Raw genomic sequence first — 5,612 nt, forward strand, 5'->3', positions numbered from 1 at the left:
CCGTTTACTGAACAAATTGACTTTTCTCCATTGTGTGTTTTTGGCAGCCTTCTCAAAAATTAGTTGCTTGTATATGGATGAGTTTATGTCTGGGATTTCTGTCCCATTCCATTGGTCTATGGGCCTATTTTTATGCTAGTACCATACTGTTTTGATTACTATAGCTTTGTAATATAGCTTGAAATCAGGAAGTATGCTGCTTTCAGTTTTGCTTTTCTTCCCTCAAGATTGCTTTGACTACTCAGGGTCTTTTGTGGGTCCATGTAAATTTCAAGTTTTATTTTTTTCTATTTCTGTGGCAAATGTCATTGGAATTTTGATAGAGTTTGCATTGAATCTATAGATGGCTTTGGGTCGTATGGACATTTTAATAGTATTAACCCTTCCAATCCATGAATATGGGATATATTTCCTTTTATTTTTATCTTCTTCAATTTCTTTCATCAATATCTTGTTTTCAGACTACAGATTTTTCACCTCTGTAATTAAATGTATTATTAAGTATTTTGTTTTTTGGTTTGATGGTCTTGTGGATCGGATTGTTTTCTTTATTTCTTCATAGGTACTTTGTTGTTAATGCATAGAAATGCAACTGATTTCTGTATCTTGTTTTGTATCCTGCAACTTTACTGAATTTGTTGAATAGTTCTAAAGGGTTTTTTAGTGGAATCTTGTGTTTGGGGGCCTGTTGTTGATGTGTTTTTAAGAATATGCAGAGTATGACCTGCTGACTGAGGAGGCACAAGCCACCTATATAGAGTCTGCAGGTAGCTCTCTCAGCATTTGAGCTCCCACTTTGGGAAAGTGAAAAGCTTGACGCTGTTTTGATTGAAGGCAAAGTTTCAACACACACACAAGAGAAGTAAAATCACACGATTTATTACTTATAGATTCCAGAAAAAGGGAGTGCAATGAGCTGGGGGAGGGCAGTCCTCCCTTCCAGGTCATGAGTAAGGAACAGATAGAGCACCTATTACTTATAAGGCAGTTGGAGTAGCAGTCACTAACTTTTCACAGCCCAATTCTAAGTGGTCACTTTAAAATATGCCCTGGAAAAAGCAAAGTGGGAGCTTGTGGAGGGAATCCTAAGCTCAGGTCCTTATCTAAATTTCCAGACTCTGGGTGTGTGCAGGGTTGTCATTATGTAAAATACTTAGGCAGCAAATAAAAATAGCTGTTTTCTCATCACAATTGACCCCATGATGCCTAGGAATTACACTTTAGGGAAAATCGCAGACACTGTATGGAAGGTGGAGATATTAAAAGTCACTGGCAGGGTTATGGTCACTAAGGGCATGAAGCATTTAAGCAAACAAAAATTTCAATCAACAATATCAATTGACAACCATAGTTTGAAATCCTATTCACAACCATCATCCTATTTGTTGGTGTCCAGCCAAGAAAATAAATCAAAGCCCTTGGAAAAGGTTAAGGTAGGTATTTGATTAAAAGCTTGGGTGATATTATGGAATACTTGCACCTGTTGGAACATCTTTTGTAAGTCTGTCTGACTTTGTCTAAAATTATTAATATACATCCACCAGGTAGTGCCCTTTACAGCACATACACGTTCTTCCTTGGCTAATGAGTAATCAAAGCTAAATGGTTATCCAAAACCATCTGTGCTCAAGAATCATTCTGTTGTTGCATTAAGGCTAGCTTTGGTGTTAACAGCCCAATGTGTTTAGCCAGGGTGGCTGACAGGTTGGTATTTGCCTTAATAATTTGTTGTTGTGTGCCTACTGTGGTGGCACCTAACCTGATTCCTGTGAGGGATTATAGGAGAGCTACTCCCAACATAATAGTGATGACATTGGAGGTCCTATTCAGTGATTTGTAAGGGTAGTCCCAGGGACACTAAATTACATCAGTATGAACAGAGAGGACTCTCCAGGGGCCAGCAAGGAGACAAATGCATTGGAGGTTGTGGGAAGAATAAGTGCACTCAAGAAGAACCGTGAATGTGTGACAGCCCCAGGGCACTGGACCCACAATGGACACTGTTTGATTGGGTAAGCCAAAGTAAACTGGGATTTCCCCAGATAGGCAGGCTGAGAGGCCCAAGACCATGGAGATTGTGCTCCTTGGGACAAGGTGAAGGTTATACTCATCCATGTGGTGCTGGTGCCTGGGTAGATGTGGAAGATTATGAAGGGCATGTGGGGGCTCCTGCCAGGTGCCACATATTGTATTGCAAAGTGTCCTGCATGGGAGCAGTTGAGCGCCATAGAGAGTGGCTGGGTAGGCTGCAGGGATGCGTGGGGTACCTTCTGTTGGGCAAGTGGGGCACAGCCAATAAATCAGCCAGGTAGGCAATTAACTCAGGAAAAAGGCTTTGTTGAGCCCCGCAACATGCCCAGCAATTACAGTGGCCCAAAATACGAGCTCTGGTTTCCGATTATTGTATAAAAATATTGACTATTAGAGGGTTTGAACGAGAAGATTGTGGAGCCGTGAGTGGTGACAGTGGGAAATTGTCCCCTCAGGGTGGTGTAGGGAGGTGACCCTGTGGCTGCCACGGTTCTGGAGGCTGTGGGGGGATGCTGTGGTGGTGGTAACATCTGCAGCTGGAGAGTGGTCCTCCCAACAGAAATTAAATTCACTAACCCCCAATAAGATATGTAATGTGGACCAATCTATTGGATGTGAAAGCAAGCAGTTAACTGAAATGTTTGAAGGGACCCCTATAAGATTATGAGACTAGAAACGTAACTTGGCCTTCCAAAGCTCAAATGTGCGGAAGAGAATAGTTTGGCAGTCATAGTACCACCACACACTCGAGCAACAAGCACTGTAGTAAGCAAGGGGGCCCTGGGTAAACACATAGTTAATTCTGCAAAATGCCACTCAAGGGAGTCATCAACAGGCAATTTAGATAAACAAGTGTTCAGTCTTGGGGAGTACGCACCATCATTAGCCGCCATGTCATTCTGGGTATCATCACTGCTATAGTGGAAGGTTGTGGAGGCAACATTTGGGATGAAGTTGTGTCCCGCAGCATTGTTGGCTGGGATGTTGTCATCTCTCTGATTGTCATTTCATGCACTGTCATGGGCTGGGGTGCTGTAATCTCCAGTGTTGTTACAGGTTGAGGAAGCCAACCTGGAGTTAAGTGGCTCTCCTAGGTAGCCACCCATGAGGGTAACTAAGGGGCTAAGAGATCTAACGGGGTTAAATAGATTTGGGGCTCCCTGATTAAAGTTTTCTTGCACCATCAGGAGCATCTACTGGTATCACAAATTATCAGTAAATTTTAGGGGTCCTCAGGAATACACCTCAAAAATGATTGGGTGCTGCTCTCCTCTGAGGCATAAGACAACTCCATCCATAAATAGTAAAAGTTGGAGGCACATGTGTAGCCTTGGTCTAGAGAAAATTTGGTTATATGCTCCCAACAATTTAATGTTTGCCTCTTTATTACCAGAGATGGGTCTGAACTACATAAACTTATCAGCTAATTGTGATTGAAATTAGGTCGATGTAATGGCCAGTGCCTGCAGGTCAGAATGTCAGTGACAATTTGGGCAGGGCTGGCAGCCTTTAAGCATTTGTGCCATTGGTCCTATTTAAGATAGAAAGCTTGAATCACCCAGCTAGTATCCACATCTGGTGGCATTTTGGTCATATCTTTTCTAGGGCTGACTTCCAACACATGCCATCCCCTGATCCTGGGGCGCAATTGCAGCAAGTGCTGTGTGGTTCAAGAAACTTTCTAGTGTTGCCTCTCTGGGGTCAAGGGCCCCATGAACCAGATGGCACAAAAGGCACAGAGTAAGGCTAATATAGAGAGCGTCTGTGTTTCATAGTTCTGAGCCTGCTCACTGACTGCCCCATGTGAACGCTTATTACAGGGCTTTGTGGATCATCAGCTCATTGGGTCAAGGGTTGTAATTGTATTGGCATGAAGTAATCTTCTAATATTGCTAGTGTCAACCAACCTGAGTGTCTCTTCATCCCTATTAGAGATCCATACCATTTTTTCAGTGGGTCTGAGTGCAATCATTTCTACTTCCTCTGGGGAGGTGTTGTTAAGAGAAATAAGCCATCCACGGAAGCCACTATACATTTTAATTTCAGCTGGAATTTGCATAGCAAGTGGGTAAGTTGTGGTCCAGCAGCAGTATTGTTGTTTTGTGTTCTTCTAATGCGCCAGGACAATCTATGACCAGGGAGTCAGAGCTAACCAGCTGTCCCCAATTGTGCCACTAATGAATATTGGAAGGGAAGATGATTGATATTTTAAATTTGTAAGGGGACTCAAAATTGTTGGGAAAAAATCTAAATAATATTGTCCTGTAAGATGAAGGCATTAAATTCCATAATATTAGTCATAGGCAGCATGGCCTAGAGTTTAAAGTGGTAAGTGCCCCTGGTAGCAAGGAAGCCCATTTACAGCCCTGCAACTTAAGGAGCAAAGATTTTAGAAGAGCATTGTGATGTTCAGTAATGCCTGAGGCCTGTAGCTAGTATGGGAAATGAAAGTTCCATTGGATGTCCTGTTGGAGAGCTCAATGCTGTGTTATGTGGACAGTAAAATGAGATCCTTGATCTGAGTCAATGATGTCAGGAGGGCCAAATGGGGTCAGGATACACTTAGAAAAGCAGGAGATTTCCTGCTCTGAAGAGGTGTTGCTGGTGGGTATAGCAAGCAGTAGGCTGGTAAAAGTATCCACACATGTAATGGCGAAGTGGCTAGTGCCTGCAGATGGAGGAAGCATTCCTGTGAAATAAACCTGCCAGCAGCTAAAAAGGCAGTTTCCCTGCAAAACCAAAGCATAGCAGGGCAATGTGCAGTGTTGAATTTGGGAGAATAATTTGTGATTCAAAACAACGCATTTTGCAAGGGCTGACGTAAACAGAAACCCCCTGCCACAGGCCCAGGCCAGTGTGGCAGCAGCTTCCTCATGGCCCAAAGAGATGTGAGACAATTCAGCCAGGGAATAAGGAGCATGGAAGTTGTAACTAAGAAAGGCTGAAATGGTGGAGTCGAGGATTGTTTGACGGGCAAGGGGGGCAGCTGTGGTTTTGTGGTAGTGGGTGGAGCTAATAGAATTTTTGGTAAAGAGTCCACGGTTGAGAGCCCTGAATGGGTGGTGACCTGGATTCAGGCAAGGGCATCTGCCTTGCAGTTGAAGACAGCCTCTGGTGTGGTAGCATTTGTATGTGCTAAAACATGGATAACCTTAGTTGTGACTGGTGCCTGGGCAATGTCCCTCCAAACTGGAGTACCCTACATGGGACAGGCCTGAATGTGAAAATTGTCCCTCTGCCATTGGCCTGACCAAATTAGCAACCACCCATGAGTTAACAAAAATATGCAAAAGTTGTCAGGGGCAATGGTGCTCTGCACAGCCATTTGTACTGCCACTAGGTCAGCAAGATGAGTGGACCCTGACTTGCCATTTTGATAAGAGTGACACCACTGGCAGTATGGTATACCGCCTCTCTCCCCAACAGGCTTCACCATACACGGTGGTGGTGCTGCCATCTGTGAAGTACTAAGACTCCCTTTCTTATTCTGTCAGCTCTCCCCAGGGGCTACCTCAGTTCACCAGAGGCTTAAGCAATGGAGACGCCATCACCAGTTCCTCAACGTCTGTGGGCTGAGGAGA

This window comes from Equus caballus, chromosome X, assembly GCF_041296265.1.
Source record: "Equus caballus isolate H_3958 breed thoroughbred chromosome X, TB-T2T, whole genome shotgun sequence".
Classification (NCBI taxonomy): Eukaryota; Metazoa; Chordata; class Mammalia; order Perissodactyla; family Equidae; genus Equus; species Equus caballus.